The sequence below is a fragment of the Jaculus jaculus genome, chromosome 14 (genome assembly GCF_020740685.1).
Source record: "Jaculus jaculus isolate mJacJac1 chromosome 14, mJacJac1.mat.Y.cur, whole genome shotgun sequence".
NCBI classification, from domain to species: Eukaryota; Metazoa; Chordata; class Mammalia; order Rodentia; family Dipodidae; genus Jaculus; species Jaculus jaculus.
In genome coordinates this window covers 8,186,653-8,204,091 of record NC_059115.1, presented here as the reverse complement: position 1 = coordinate 8,204,091, position 17,439 = coordinate 8,186,653, and the positions used below count along the sequence as shown (strand labels likewise).

At 42.2% G+C, this 17,439-nt stretch overlaps 1 protein-coding gene and 1 non-coding gene across 2 annotated transcripts in view; both read left to right on the top strand.

Annotated features, from left to right (window-relative positions):
- Window positions 1-863: 863 nt before the first annotated feature.
- LOC123454978 lies at window positions 864-966 on the top strand. Its single transcript, XR_006633614.1, has one exon. It is a non-coding gene; the product is annotated as a small nucleolar RNA U13 (small nucleolar RNA).
- Window positions 967-11,146: 10,180 nt separating this feature from the next.
- LOC123454763 (3-alpha-hydroxysteroid sulfotransferase-like) overlaps window positions 11,147-17,439 on the top strand; it is a 46,847-nt gene continuing 40,554 nt past the window's right edge. The window contains exon 1 of the mRNA XM_045134088.1: window positions 11,147-11,420. The gene's annotated coding sequence lies outside the window, so the exon portion shown is untranslated. The remainder of the gene's footprint in view (window positions 11,421-17,439) is intronic.

Genomic DNA, 17,439 nt, shown 5'->3' with positions numbered 1-17,439 from the left:
GTTCAATGGGAGAAGGAGATATCACCAGTGAAGATACTCAACAGTGGATACTGCAAGCCTTAAATTTGGTCAGCCAGGCCAAATGAGCCAACAGGTGCAATACTGAGATGTCTGTCATGGTAGAAACCAACTGCCCTCTAATTGGACTGGACGCCCACTCCATGGGAGGGAATACATCCCTGATACTGGAAACTTAAAACAGGGGTAGTCATGAGCCCTAGGGGTGTAACGTCTGCTGCTGTCTGGCTAAATGTATATACTATGCTTATCAAACTGCCCAGTAAGCACTTCTCTTAATGTTCATACCCTTATATTAATGCTTCTCTCACTTTTGGTAGAGAATCTTCTCTTTTCAGATGGCAATGACCTTGGGATGACTCAGAAGGTATCATGGTGCTGGAAAGAAGTGACTGAAGTACTCAGTACTGTAATGCCTCCATCACACCTCTCAAGGCTCAGGGTCTAATGCGGAAGAGGTGACAGAAAGAATGTAAGAGCCAAATGAAGAGTAGGACTCCTTACAATGTGCTCCCCCCAGACACAAAATGGCCTGGATATCCATGACCTCACAGTGCCTGACACTCCCTACACAAGACCATCATAAGCGGAGGAAAAGATCATGGCATCAAAATAAAAGAGAGACTAATTGAGAGGGGGAGGTGACATGATGGAGTTTCAAAGGGGAAAGTAGGGGGAGGGAGGGTATTACCATTTGCAAATTTTTATAACGATGGATGTTGTTAATAAAAATTTGAAAAAATAATAAAAATAAATTTAAAAAGTTAAAATAAAAAAGCAAGAAACCCTGAAAAGCCCATGTTCTCTCTCATACATAAATTAAATAAATATAAATACTGTCTTGGATCCTTTTTTTGTCCATAAGCGTAATGATTGGGTATCCACGCACTTGTATGGCATGTGCCTCCCACAAACCTTGTTACACACCAGCACGTTATCCTTCTGATGTAAAAAAGAAAAAGAAAAAAAATAGATTTTAGTTCTTTTTAAAAGTTATTATTTAAAGTGCATGGATGGAGGTCACAGAACACAACGACTTCTATCACATTTGAGATTCTATTTGTCTTTGTTATTCATCAAGCTTCCAGGAAATTCTCCTGTCTCCACCTCCCTTATTTCCATAGGCACCATGGTAGTCTTGAAGCCCAGATTCTAGCCTAAAAAGAAAACATCTTTTTCATCAAAGGTTTTTGTAATTTTTTTTTCTTTTTTAATATATATGTATTTTTTAAAATTTTTTATTTATTTATTTGAGAGTGACAGACACAGAGAGAAGGACAGATAGAGGGAGGGAGAGAGAATGGGCACGCCAGGGCTTCCAGCCTCTGCAAACTAACTCCAGACGCATGCGCCCCCTTGTGCATCTGGCTAACGTGGGATCTGGGGAACCGAGCCTCGAATCAGGGTCCTTAGGCTTCACAGACAAGCGTTTAACCGCTAAGCCATCTCTCCAGCCCAATATATATGTATTTTTATTTATAATTTATTTATTTATTTGAGAGTGACAGACACAGAGAGAAAGACAGATAGAGGGAGAGAGAGAGAATGGGCGCGCCAGGGCTTCCAGCCTCTGCAAACGAACTCCAGACGCGTGCGCCCCCTTGTGCATCTGGCTAACGTGGGACCTGGGGAAGCGAGCCTCGAACCGGGGTCCTTAGGCTTCACGGGCAAGCGCTTAACCGCTAAGCCATCTCTCCAGCCCTATATATGTATTTTTGACAACTTCTATGCTTATAGACAATAAACCATGGTATTTCCCTCCCCTCTCTGCTTTCCCTTTCATAACTCTGCTCTCCATCATGTCCCCTCCTCTCTCCATTAGGCTATCTTTTAATTTGATGTCATCATCTTTTTCTCTTATTATGAGGGTCTTGTGTTGGTATTGCTAGGTACTGCGAGGTCTTGGATATCAAGGCCAATTTCTGTTCAGACAGTTGTATGTAAGGAGTGGTACCCTTCCTTTAGCTCTTATATTCTTTTTGGCACCTCTTCCACAATGGATCCTGAGCCTTGGAGGGTGTGAGATGTTTCAGTGCTGGACACTCCTCCGTCCCTTCTTCTCAGCACTGTGTTGCCTTTTGGTCATCCCAGTGGTCACTGTCATCTGAAAGAGAAGCTTCTCTAACCAGAAGTGAGAGTAGCATTAATATATGAACATGAACATTAAGTGTAGTGCTTTCAGGGCAATTTGGTGAGAGTAATATATGCAATTGTCCAGACAAGAGCAGGCTTTATACCCCTAAGGCTCATGACCACCCCAGCATAGGCTTTTGATTAGGTTTTCAGTACCAGGCATGTATTCCATCCCACAGAGCGGGCCTTCAGTCCAATTAGAGAGCAGTTGGTTTCCCCCAGAGCAGACATGCCACTATTGCACCTGTTCAGTCATTTGGCCTGTCTGGCCAAACTTGAGGCTTCCAGTGTCCACTGTTTTCATCATTGATGATTTCTGTCTCCCATAAGGCTGCATGCAGTGCAGCCTTTTTCAGCTTTCAGTGGGCTGGTCTACAGGGAGAAGGTTTTCTGCTCAGCACCAGCTTGATTTCTCAGTGACTTTGCCGCTCAGGCATGTGAAGTCTTCAGCAATGGGGTCTTTCCATCTCTTTCTCAAGGAAAACCAAGGGCCTTGGCGATAGCCTGTCATGTTTTAGAGACAACAGGGACCTCCCTAGCCAACAACTCATGGGAAGGTATCCCATCCCAGACACTGAAAATTTTCTAGTAACAATCTATGACTTCTGGGTGTGCCATTATTCAAGAAAGTAGGTTTTCATATGTCTTATTGAGAATATCTTGAACTTTGATTGACCCTCCCTGCTCCCCGTACTCTCTTATAGAATCTCTTCCCCTGACTCACTTGGGCCTCTGTCCTCCCTGTGATCTGTTCTTCTACTTACATATATGCAATACCATCCCCTTAAGACCTGCCTTCCTCTCCCTCCTTGAAGACTTTTTCTAGTTTATAGGCCTCTGCTACTGATTTTTGGTTCCAGCTCACACACAAGTCTATATATTTGTAGCTAGGATCCATGTATGAGAGAGAACATGTGACGTTTGGCTTTTTGGGCCTGGGTTACCTCACTTAGTATAATCCTTTCCAGATCCGCCCATTTCCCTGCAAATTTCATAATTTCATTTTTCTTTACCCCTGAATAGAACTCCATTGTGTGGATGTACCACATCTTTATTATCCATTCATCTGTGGATGGACATCTAGACTGGTTCCATTTCCTAGCTATTGTGAATAGAGCAGCAATAAACATGGTTGTGCAAGTATCTCTAAGGTAGTGAGAAGAGTCATTAGGATATATGCCTAGGAGTGCTATAGTTAGATAATATGGAAAATCTATTTTTAGTTGTCTCAAGAACCTCCACACTGATTTCCACAATGGCTGTACCAGACTACATTCCCACCAACAGTGCAGAAGGGTTCCCCTTTTACCACATCCTTGCCAAAATTTATCAACATTTGTTTTCTTTTTCTGTTTGTTTTGTTTTGTTTTTCTTTTTTTGTTTATTTTTATTTATTTATTTGATAGTGACAGAGAAAGAAAGAGGCAGATAGGGAGAGAAGAGAGAGGATGGGTGCGCCAGGGCCTCCAGCCACTGCAAATGAACTCCAGATGCATGCGCCCCCTTGTGCATCTGGCTAACGTGGGTCCTGGGGATTCAAGCCTCGAACCGGGATCCTTAGACTTCACAGGCAAGCACTTAACCGCTAAGCCATCTCTCCAGCCCTGTTTTCTTGATGGTAGCCATTCTGAAAAGAGAGAGATAGAATCTCAAGGTAGTTTTAGTTTGCATTTCCCTGATGGCTTAGTATGTAGAACAATTTTTTAGATTTTTACATGCCATCGGTATTTCTTCTGATGAGAACTCTCTGTTTAGTTCCATAGCCCATTTTTAATTGGGTTGTTTGATTTCTTATTGTACTGTTTTCATATGCTTTAGATACCAATACACTGTCAGATGTGTAGCTAGCAATGATTCTCTCCCATTCTGTAAGTTGTCTCTTTGCTCTATTCACAGTGTCCTTTGCTGTACAAAAGCTTTGTACTTTCACGAGATCCCAGTGGTTAATTAGTGGTTTTATTTTCTGAGCAATTGTGGTTATATTCAGAAAGTCATTACCTATGCCAATGTATTGAAGCATTTCCATTACCTTTTCCTTGAGTAATTTCAGAATTTCAGGTCTGATATTAAGGTCCCTGATCCACTTGGATTTGATTCTTGTTCATGGAGAAAGACAAGGATCTATTTTCATCTTTCTACATATAGATATCCAGTTTTCTCAGCACCACTTGTTGAAGAGGCTGTCTTTTCTCCAATGAATATTGTTGACATTTTTGTCAAAAATCTGATGGCTGTCACCAGGCCCTTACAGGAAACACCTGAACCACAAGACACTAGAGAGGGTAGGATCAAGTCTAACCTAAATCTTCTACATCTTCGTCTTCCCTCCCTCCCTCTCCCACTCCCTCTCTCTCTCTCTCTCTTTCCTCTCTAACTCTTGGATATTAATTATCTGTTTCCTCATTTTCTTAGTGGGCACTGACCTGTAACTCTCAGTACCAGCATGGGGCTACCATCCACAATGAGCTTTTGATCAGAGAAACCTACAAGGTTTCCCAAAACAATGACAGACTTCTGTCAGAGTACTTGATGACCCACCAAAGGTTAGTGATAATACTCTATTGCTGAAGACACCATATGCAGCTGACACGTAAAATGGAACAGCATGGCTGGAAGCTGGAAGAGAGTCAGTCCCCAGACAGTCAGTGTGTCTAGTGCCAGAAGGTGTTACATGGGTGACTGGGGGAAATGACCAATATCTGTCCAAGCAGCTCATGGTCTAACCTACTTAGCAATAAATAACCTGTTGTGATGCCCACACAAGTACAATAGTGGCATACAGACATGGTGGGGAACAAACTGCTCTTGATTTGGCTAACTGATCCCCTCAGTGGTACAGGACCCATAGCTGGAGCTGGGAAACAAGTCAGAACCATACCCAAGCATAAGCCCACTCTCCAATAACAAGCTACCATCAATCCTGGGCTACAAGAGGGCCTACACCTCTTAAGCTCTCTATTTAAAAAGTAAGGGTTATCTCATTTGTCCTGGTGCTTACTCTCCATTGGAGAATCTGCTTCTCTTTTTCAGATAGATGCAGATCCTAAGGAGAGAGCCACCCTATCATACCTCAAAAGGGCCCCAGCTGAAACTAAGGAAAATTGGCAAAACAAGCAACGGTGCTGTTTTCCTGATGAACTGGATACCAGCACAAGGGGGAAGGAGACCAACACAGAGAAAAATCAATGCCTACCAAATCAGAAAGCCAGAGCTCAGAGGCCCCCAACACCTCATCACTGAAGCAGACCAAAAATGAACCCAATGTGGCTCAGGGAAATTTTGCAGAAGAGGGGGTGGAAAGAATGTCAGAGCCACATGTTGGGTCATGATATGCAGAGACATTTATCGTACCAATAACTGTGGGGCTAACTCCACAATGCACGACCCATATACCTCAACAAGGAGGGGTCAGTGGGGAGGGGGTAGGTCACGGATGAGCCCAATAATGGTACCAAACTGCCTGTATTTGCTGAATATAAAACTAATAAAAAATAAAATAAGATACAAAAAAAAAAATCTGATGGCTGTCGCTACCATGGATTAACATCTGGGTCCTCTATTCTGTTCCATGGATCTATATGTCTGTCTGTGTGCCAATGCCATGCTGTTTTTGTTATGATGGCTTTGTAATATAGCTTAAAATCAGGTATGGTGATACTACCAGCCTTATTTTTATTTTTATTTTTCTTACTCAAATTTGTTTTGGATATTCAAGGTTTTTGTGCTTCCAAATGAATTTTAGGATTGTTTTTTCTATTTCTTTGAAGAATGCCATTGGAATTCTGATGGGGATTGTATTAAATTTGTAGCTTGCTTTGGGTAAAATTGACATTTTCAAAATATTAATTCTTCCGATCCAAGAACATGGAATGTTTTTCCATTTCCTTGTGTCTTCTGCAATTTCTCACTTAAGTGTTTTAAAGTTCTCATTATAGAGATCCTTCACTTCCTTGGTTAAGTTTATTCCAAAATACTGTGTTTTTGGGTTTTGTATTGTTTTGTTTTTTGAGGCAATTGTAAATGGAAGAGATTCCCTGCTTTCATTCTCCACATGTTTGTTGTTAGTATATAGGAAATCTACTGATTTCTGTGTATTTAGTTTTTACCCTGCTATGTTACTAAAAGTGTTTATCAGCTGTAACAGTTTGCCAGTAGAGTTTTTAGGGTACTTTATATATAGAATTATATCATCTGCCAATAGTGATAATTTGATCTCTTCCTTTCCAATTTGGACCCCTTTTATGAGTGTCTCTTGCTTTATTGCTATAGCTAAGACTCCAGTAGTATATTAAATAAAAGTGAGGACAGTTGACACCCTTGTTTTGTTCCTGAATTTAGTGGAAAAGCTTCAAGTTTTTCTCCATTTAGTATTATGTTGGCTCTAGGTTTGTCATAAATAGCTTTTATTATGTCGAGATATGTTCCTTCTATTCCCAGTTTCTGTAATACTTTTACCATGAAAGGATGTTGGATTTTGTTAAATGCATTTTCAGCATGTATTGAGATGATCATGTCATTTTTGTCTTTCAGACCATTTATATGTTATATTACATTTATTTATTTGCATATGTTGAACCATCCCTGCATCCCTGGGATAAAGGCAACTCGGTCAGGGTGCATAATCTTTCTGATATATTCTTAATAAAAAAAAAAAAACCCCACTCACCAAGTGGCACAGAGAACTGAATAGGGAGTTCGCAGAGGAAAAAATATAAATGGGATACACACATTTTAAGAAAAAGTTCAACATCCCTAACCATCAGGGAAATGAAATTTTTTAAAAGTATGAGATTCCAACTTTCCCCCATAAGGTTAGCAAACATTAAAAAATCAAATGAAAACAAATGTTGGCAAGAATGTGGAGAAAGAGGAACCCTCATTCACTGTTGGTGGGAATGTAAGATGTACAACCACTATGGAAAGTAATATGGAGGCTCTTAAAAAGGTAAGCTGTAGAGTTGCCAAGAGACCCATTTGTTCCCTTACAGGGCATTTACCCTAAAAGCTCCACATCTCAGTTCAACCATGTTTGTATCTGCTCAATTCATAATATCTAAGAACTGAACTTGACTCAGAGGATGAATGGATAAGCAAGAAGTATTACAGCTACACAATGGAATTCTACTCAGCAGTAAGAAAAAAATGACACAATGAAATTTGTTTAAAAAAAATGGTGGAACTTGGAACAGGTCATATTCAGTGAACTCACCTAATCACAGAAGACAATTATTGCATGGCCTCACTCATCTGTGGCTCCTAACCTGGACCAGCCCAAGATGCTGACATACCTAGTAGGCATCCCAAGGCTTAGACAATAGGTGGGGTAGGGCTGGAGAGGAGGATAAGGATGGGGGGAGGGGCGACACACAACTGGACCCAAATGGAACTTGCACCATAAAATCCTGTATCCTGAAGATAGACTAAAAGGTTGAACCCTCATCAGGGCCTTAGAGGAAACACCTGCATCAAAGAGCCCTAGAGAGGGTGAGATGAAGCCTAACCTTAATGTTCTCCTGCTTCTTTTCTCCTATTTTCTTTCTCTTTTATATTTTCTTTCTTTTTCTTCTTCCTTTTCCCTTGGCACTGACCTTTAACTCCCAGTACCAAGGTGGAATCACAACCCACACTGAACTGTTGATCATAGAGACCCACAAGGTTTCCCCAAAGAAGACATATTTCTATCAGAGTACTTGATTACCCACCAAAGGTCAATGGTAAGACCCTACCTCCAAAGACACCATATGCTGTCAGAACGGAACATGGAGAGACCTGGCTGGAATCTGGAGGAGAGCCAGTCCCCGGACAGTTAGTCCATCTAGTGCCAGAAGGTGCTACATGAGGTACTGGGGAAAAGTGGCCAACATCTGTCCAAGAAACTTGAGGACTAAGCTACTCAGAAGCAAACAACCTGACATGATGCTCACAGAAGTGCATTAGTGGCACAGAGCCATGGTGTGTAACCAACTGCTCTTGGATTAGCTAACAGATCCACTTTGTGGAAAGGAACCCATATCTGGAACTGGGAAACAAGTTAGAATCATATCCAGATAACAAGTTTATTCTCCAATATCAAGCTCCCACTAATCTTGGGCTACAAACAGGCCTACACATATTAAATTCTCTCTAAATTATCAATGGTTATCCCATTAGACTGTGCTGGCTTCACTCTCCATTGAATAATCTGCTTCTCTTTTTCGGATGGACATAGGACCTGAGGACAGAGTCAGTCCATCACACTTCACCAGGGCCCCAGATGAAACCATAGAGTAATTGAGGAACTGAGCAAGTGTTGTGATTTCTTGGTGCAACTGATATCGCACAAGGGCGAAGGAGATAAACACAGAGGACACTCAACACCTACCAAACCAGAGATCCAGAGACACAGAGACTCCTAAGAGCCCATCACTGAAGATCTAAAACCAACCCAACATGGCTCAGAGAAATTCACAGAAGAGGGGGTGGAAAGATTGTTAAAGCCACTGGTTGGGACATTATGCATGGAGACATTGCTTCTTCCCCAAAACTGGTGCCTACCCTACAGTGCATGGCCCACAATCCCCATGGGGATAAGTAGCATCCCCAATGAGGAGGGAAAGCAGCAGGGGTGAGGGAAAGGATGGACCAACATGTGCTGTTTACACACTGAGTATGTCCACAAAAAAAAAAAAAAAAAAAAATTCAAGAGCCAAGTCTCACCTCAGGCTTCACAGGCGAGTGCCTCAGCTGCTAAGCCTAACCTCCAGCCCCATCTTTCTACTTTCTAGACCAGTATTTACTGTTAATCTCATAAGAAATTAAAACTTATTGGAAGAATACTCCTCTGACCTTAATAATAATAATAATAATAATAGAACATGGTGACACATAAAAATAATGAAAAGGAGACTTAATTGTTCTAGATTTTATTATTTTTATTTATGAAGTAAGCGAGAAAGAAAGAGCAAATGCATGGGCACACCATGGCATCCTGCCCTTGCAAATGAATTCCAGACACATACACCATTTTCTGGTGCATCTGGATTTCTGTGGGTACCGTGTAATTGAACTAGAGCTGTCAGGCGTTATAAGAAAGTACCTTTAACCGCTGAGCCATCGCCCCAGCCCTAAATTTTATTTCTTGTCTAAAATATTTTGACACTACTAGGTACAATGTTCATATACTTGCTGTATCATTTGAAATATAATAAAGATTTTCAAGAGCTGGGATAATATGAACTGAACAGAGGTACTTGAGCAGTTTTTAACAAGCAACTAGATAAAAATGAACGTTTAGCTTTTATTCCATGAACCTAATGTCACACACAAGCATAAAGACAGTGTAGCATGTGTCACTACCAATATAAGACCCAAAGGTCTGTGGATGTTATTCCCATGGGAGCAGCTCTCGAGGAAAGCCTGCCATCTTCTCCTGGAACACTTTATCAAAGGTTTCAGCTTGGGCTGATGTGAAGTGATCCTTCCACTCCCCACAGATGCCTGGAAAACACCAAGTACATGCTTATAGCAAATGTAGTGATAGGTCTTGAGACCCTAGCCCATCTAATCCTTCATGGGTTTCAGTATTTCTGTGCAGCTGTCTAAAATTATAAAGTCAAGTAAATCAAAATGGGACATATCCTACAAACATAAGTGCTTATATTTGTTCTTACTTGTTAAAATATCATAATTCTTTTTTCTTTATTTATTGATTTGTGAGAAGGGAGAGGGAGAGAATTAGTCACACAGGAAGAACAACTGATGTATGTCTCATTTTGTGCATCTGGCTTTACTTGGGTAGTAGGAAGTCAAATCCAGACCTTCAAGTGTTCAGATAAGAACCTTTAATCTCAAAGCCAAGTCTCTACCACATATCCCTAGTTTTTTTGTCATTTCTCAAAGCTTGTGTACCAGTAACTAGAACAGCCAGAACAAGGAACAACAGACTAGGTATTATCTATTATGGATAGGTTAGAAGTGTCCCCATTATTTAAGTCTTAAAAGCATGATGGTCAGCCTTGGGCATATTAGAAAGTAGTTTACGGGGCCCAGTAGAAAGAAGTTAGGTCTGTAGAAGTGTGTCCTTGAAGGGTCTCTCTCTCTCTCTCTCTCTCTGTCTCTCCATATATATATATATATATATATATATATATATATATATATATATATAAAATATCCATATATATATATTATATGTATGTGTGTGTATGCATATGTATATGTATATGTATATGTATATGTATATGTATATGTATATGTATATGTATATGTATATGTATATGTATATAATTGCCTCAAAGCCATAATAAAATGAACATCTGCCCAAGTTGAAATGAACATTTTCTCCTGCACATTTTTGTTCTCTGGCACTTTGTCACAGGGACGCAGGGCTGCCTCACACATCTACCATGTACCAGGCTTATCTTAAAACCAGACACCTCCCCATCAGCTGGATCGTTTCCACTCAGGCTGTCCCGACGCTGCCCTGCTGCGTGGGCTCCACAGGACGCATGACTGGGGTGTTCGGAGGGGAAAGGGCATCAAAGGGCCTGAATATAGACTGAGAGAATGAACCTTGGTGAAAGCTCATCAATATTCTTTAATATTGCCTTTTGGTAAACTTTCCTTTATACAATTAACTAGTTATTTAATCGCAATTTCTATAATTAATTTGGAACTATCTTTATTTATTTATGTGTATGTGTGTCTCTCTCTGTGTGCGTGTGTGTGTGTGTGTGTGTGTGTGTGTGTGTGTGTGTGTGTGTGTTCTCAGGCATGCCAGGGTCTTTTGCTACTGCGGACTGCACCTCTTTGTATTTCTGGGTTCACACGGGTGGTGGAGAAACAAATCCAGGCCAGCAAGCTTTGCAAACAAGTGCCTTTAACCAGTGGGCCATCTCCCCTGACCCAATGTCAAATTTAATATGTAAACTATTCAACCTTCCTCATGAGAGAAAGGGCTTAAACATTGAGCTACTGCCTAGGCAGGCCAGAGACGTCTCCCCTCCCCAAAGAACAACACAGGGCATGACAAGTAACCCTGGCTGCGCACCAGAGCTGGATGATGAGACCCTGTTGCTGACGACAGCACGCTCTGAGTCTCAGAGAGATCACACTGGAGCTAAGCTGCAGGCTTTACTCCTGCTGGCTAGCTTCCATAGCACTGCAGCGTGCTGTGCAGGCTGTTAAAGGAGAATCGTCACTGAGATTTTACCCTGCGGCCTGGCCTGCTTCGCACCTAACCAGCCAGACAAGACGTACCCACTGCAGTAATAGCGGATGACTCTATGGAGGTAACAAACTGCGTTCTGAATGGTTTTTGAGACCTGTTTCATGGGAGGGAATGCATATTTGGTACTGAAAACTGACTCAAAAACCTGTATTTGGGGCTGGAGAGATGGTTTAGTGGTTTAGATGGTTTAGTGCTTGCAAGCAAAGCCAAAGGACGCAGGTGTGATTCCTCCGTCCCATGTAAGGCCGGATGCAGGGGTAGCAGCATGTGCGTCTGGAGTTCGCTCTCAGTAGCTAGAGGCCCTACCATGCCCGTTCTCTTTCTCGCTGTAATAAAGACTTTAAATATAATAATGATGATGATAAGCCTGCGCTGGTCACGGGCCCCAGGACAACACTGACACAGTTGTTTGGCTAAGTGAATATGCGGATTCATCAAACTACCTTCTATTTATTTTTTCTTGTGGTTTTTATTATCTATTTGAGAGACAGTGACATAAAGGGACAAACCAAGAGAGTGAATATGGGCACACCAGAACCTTCCACCACTGCAAATGAACCCTAGACACATGTGCCACCCAGTGCATCTGGCATTACCTGGGCACAGGAGAATCAAACCTGAGCCATTAAGCCTTTCAAGCAAGTGCCTCCAATCGCTAAGCCATCATCTCTCCAACTGTATTTGATTGTTTGAAGCAGACTCTCACTCCAGCCTATGCTGGCCTCAAATTCACAACATTCCTCCTACATCACCCTCCTGAGTGCTGGGATTCAAGGTATGCAACACCATGCCTGGCATAGTCTGGGTTTGCAAGAGAACTCACGGCTTAAACTGTCTGATCAGTTTACTCGAGATAAGCCCTCATGGTCAAATGTTCACTCATGTGGTTTATGATGCTGATTCCATTATAAACATTATGTGCCACCACGCCTGGCCCATTATACTTATTCCTCTTGATTCTATGGCACATGGAAATTCCCATGAGTCTCTGCAGGAGACTGAAAGCCCAGTAGAGTCTAAGAAGAATCCTCCAAAGCATAGGAAGCAATGGCTGTTCTCATGCACTTACGTTCCAGCTCTGATCACATCTACTCTGCTTGTCTCTGCCTAACATCCTGGGTGTTAATTTCCATTTTAAGGACTCCTCTTTTGTTCCTTTAGCCCTTCACACCAGTTTTGAATATAAATATAATAGTTTTTGTATTTAAAGACATTTTGGCTGGGTGTGGTGGGTGCAATGAAGGACTGGAGGTTTAGACAGAAATATCTGAATTATGTAGGGACACTTCTCAACCCATAAGCCTCTGCTTTCTTATCCTCTGTACACACATGTCCTGTGCCATGCAGCCCATTTCAAAAGCCCTAAAGGTTTAACCCATTTCAGCCTCAAGACCAAGTCCTCATCCTTACCTGTATATCTTTCATGTCTAGGTATGCTTAAGACTCAGGTTGATATATATTTTTTGAAGTAGGGTTTCACGGTAGCCCAGGCTTACTTGGAGCTTGCTCTGTAATCTCAGGATGGTCTCAAACTCACACAGATCCTCCTACCTCTGCCTCCTGAGTGCTGGGATGAAAGGCATGTGCCACAACACCCAGCTTCAGGTGTAATTTATCATGAAGCAAAATGTCTCTCCAACCACAAATCTATAAAATCAAACCAGCTACTTGCTTCCGAAATGAAATGGTGTATTGCAAAAATACAAAAACCAGCCAGGGGCTGTGAATTTGATGGACCCAGATTAAATTTCCCAGTACCTATGTACCACGTAAGCCAAATGCACAAGAAGGAACATGCATCTGGAGTTTGTTTACAGTTGCTAGATGCTATGGTATGCCCATTCTCTCTCTCTGCCCCCTCACCTTCTCTCCCCCGACCCTGACTTGTCTCTCAGATAAATAAATAAAAAAACAGCTGGTCATAGTGGCACACACCTTTAATCTCAGCACTCAGGTTTGAGGCCAGTGTGAGACTACATAGTAAATTCCAGGTCATCCTGGGCTAGAGTGAGACCCTACCTCAATAAACCATTAAAAAAAAAAAAAAAAAAACCCTAGGATAGATATTTCCATTTCACAAGATCTAAACAATGGTCAAGATTCATCAAGGAAGCAGCAGAGGTGGTACATGTCTATAATCCCGGCATGTGGGAGGGAGAGGCAAGAACATCAGTTCAAGGTTATCCTCAGCTGCATGAAATGTTTGAGAATAAAAGAGATTTATCAAGGAGAGGTCCAGGGAGGACCTCACACAGAGTAATGCATGGCCAGGAATGGGTGGCTTGTGTCAGCCCTTGAGAGGCTGGAGCACGAGGGTTGCTGTGAGTTTGAAAGCATGCTTTTCTCTCATTACCAGGTGTAGCAGACAGCTTCATGTTCGCTGAGATGAACTTCCACACCAGGCACAGTTATGGAGGAAGGGATTTATTGACGCTTGCAGATCCAGGGGAAGTTCTATAATGGCAGAAGAAGCTGGCTTGTTCTCACAGGACCAAGCACAGAGAGGGAGAGAGAGAGAGAAGCACAAGCCTAAAAGCCAAAAGCCACACAGTACAGCACACTTCAGGAACTCCAGCTAGGCACACTTTGCATAACTTTAGATTGAAATCTCAAAACCAGCACCACACCTTAAGATCTGCCCAGTGAACCACCTCCAGCCAGGTGGTAGCAGATCCAAGCTACAAAGTAACAAAACACTGAGTATACTGGGGCCACCTATTCAAACTACCACACCAGGTTACAGGTACAATAACATGTCCTTCCCCCAGAACCTTTGCAGCCACCAGCACAGATGCAAAAGCTTTCATGTTTTCTGTCTCACTGAACATAACAGACCTTTAGGACGTAAGGTGGAATATAAAAGGAGAGGAGGAGGACCCTGCAGTTTGCGAAGGGTTAACCAGGAGCAGGGCAATGGGGTTCTCCGGCCAGCGGAGAGTCAAACAAGGACCCGAGGGGAAATTAACCTGGATGAGAGACAAGACACACAAAGAAGGAGGCCAAGTCTATGTTCTGATCAAGGTCTTCTGATTTTTATTTTTTACACAATGGTTATATAGGGGAAGAAAGCAGGCTGATGTGATTTAGGGCCGAGGGATTGTTAGGGAGCCTAGAGGAGATGTAACCGAGTGTTTGTCTAACCTTAGGGAGCCTAGAGGAGATGTAACCAGGTGTTTATCTAACCTTAGGGAGCCTAGAGGAGATGTAACCGACTGTTTATCTAACTTTGCCTCAATGGCTTAACAGCCTGACCTCAATGGCTTAATAGCCTGACTGTAAACTGGTCTTTTGCAAAAGATAAGATTCTGCAAACAGTCTGCTGACCAACATTCCTAATTGCAAGCTGGATGGACCAGCTTTCTAATAAATGAGTCAATTTAAGAACAGGCCCAGGCAAAATGGAGAGGCTTTTGCTCTATGGCTCCCGACAATGGGGAGAGCTAAGCTCACTCTTAGAGGCTTTTCATATGGCTGACCTTTGACCAAGAGGAGGAAAGGGGGACACTGAGGCACTGAGGCAGGGAGTGGCAGGGGGAGTACAAACAGTGGTGAGAGGTTTGGGGCAACTGTAAGGATGATGATGCCTTCTTCAGCTCTTCATAACTCAGCATCAGGAAGTTGTCCTTGTCTCTCATGGACATCCACCCACGGATGTGCTCAAACCATGATCCATATGGCACTTCGTGAGGGAAACAGAGAGAGTGAGGATTATAAACTCCGTGAAAGCAGTCCATTCTGCAATCCTTACTATGATTCCTAACCCTTGCTAAGATTAGGTCTAATTGACAAAACCTCCATATTGTCACAGCAGGCAGTATGATATTGTGACACATATGTGTAAGTATGTACATACTTGTGTATGAATGTGTAAAGTGAAATTCAAGCTCACTAACTTATTATATTTTCAGACTTTTGTGGGATCAGATAACAAAGCAGCACCTTGGAAGTTTCCAGCAGCTGCAGTGTTTATGAGGAAGAGATTATCTCATTATGAAAGCACAGAGATAATTTAAAAATAAAGGCCCTTGCCTTTATTTTTATGGTTATCCCATTTATCTAGTGCTGACTTCACTCTTCATTGGAGAATCTGCTTCTCTTTTTTTTAGCTGGACACAGAACCTAAGGACAGAATTGGCCCATCACATCTCACCAGGGCCCTAACTGAAACAATAGAGTATTTGGGGAAATGAGCAAGAGTGCTGCTTTCTTGGTGAACTTGGTATCAACACAAGGGTGAAGGAGATAAACACAGAGGACACTCAACTCCTACCAAACCAGAGATCCAGAGATCCAGAGGCTTCTAAGACCTCATCACTGAAGTAAATCTAAAATAAACCCAACATGCCTCAGGGAAATTCATGGAAGAGCAGGCAGAAAGATTGTTAGAGCCACAAGTTGGGACATTATGTACAGAGACATTGCCTCTTCCCCATAACTGATGGCTACCCTCACAACGCACAACCCACAATCCTCAATGAGGAGGGTCCCTGTGGAGGGGGGAGGACAGGGAGATTGTATAACATGGCTGTTACACATTGAGTATGTACATAACTAATAAAGAAAAAATTAAAAAATATTTTTATTTATTCATGTGGAGATAAATAGATAGATAGAGACAGATTGAGGGAATACCAGGGTTTCTTGCCACTGCAAATAAAATCCAGACCAGCAGCTTTTTAACTAAGGCCTATCTCCAGGCTGAATTTTTAAAAACTATTCATAAAATATTTGTTTGCAAGGGAGTAGAGAAATATAGAATGAGAATTGCAGATGCATGCACCACTTTGTGCATTTGGCTTTATGTGGGTGCTAGGGAACTGAACAATGGCAGACACACATTGTAAGCAAGGGCCTTTAACCAGTGAGCAAGTCCCCAAACCCTGAATGTGGAAATTTGAGCAATGATACAGCAGTCAAAGCACTGAGGTCATAGCAGATTAGATGAGAGTATTTTGCATCATGAGATGAAGATAATCCCTTGGAGTCCAAGAAAAGAAGCTAGGGCTTGAAAACTAAACTGTTTCCCAATGGTCTCGGTGTTTGAGGCTTTGCTCTCCAGGTGACATATTGAAAGGTGGTGGAACCACTAACACATGAGTATTTATAAAATATATGAAAGCAGGTGGGTATGTTGGTACATGCTTTTAATCCACCACTTGGGAGGAAGAGGTAGGAAGATGTCTGTGAGTTCCAGGTCAGCCTGAGCTAGGATGAGACCCTACCTCAGAAAAAAAAATACACTCAGTATTTTATTTTATTTATGAGAGAGAGAGAGAGAGAGAGAGAGAGAGAGAGCATGCCAGGGCCTTCAGCCACTACAAATGAACTCTAGACACATGTGTCATCTGGCTTATGTGGGTCCTGGAGAATTAAACCTGGTCCTTTGGCTTTGCAGGCAAATGCCTTAACTGCTAAGCCATCTCTCCAGTCCCACTCAGTATTTTAAAAAAGAGATGGGAGAAAATCCAAGTGATTCACCTCTGACTGGAGTTGTGTGTATATGTGCCTTACATAGTCCAGACATTCCTAGAATACCTCTGATAACCACTTGGTAACCAGGCTGTCTCTGTTTAGCTTGTGGTGAGGCCAGTGGATCCCTCACCAATGTACAGTCAAGAGACTGGGTCAGGTTACCTCTCATTTCAGGCCTGGGGACCAAAATCTTTATAAACCCAGAACTAAGTCATGAACTGCAGCAAATGGAAGCTATGTTTTTCTTCAGTAACAGCCCCATGCTTCTGAGTTTGAAAAGTATTGTCAGTTCGTTTGCAGTGGCTAGAAGCCCTGGCACACCCATTCTCTCTCTCTCTCTCTCTCTCTCTCTCTCTCTCTCTCTCTCTCTCTCTCTGTCTGCCTCTCCCTCTCTCTGTCACTTTCAAATCAATCAATAAATAAAATGAACAACAACAACAAAAAATTTTAAAAAAAGAGATGGGAGCTGGGTGGATGTGGTGGTGCACACCTTTGATTCCAGCACTTTGGGAGGCAGAGGTAGGAGGATCGCCATGAGTTCAAGGCCATCCTGAGATTGCATAGGGAATTCCAGGTCAGCTTTAGCTAGAGTGAGACCCTACCTTGAA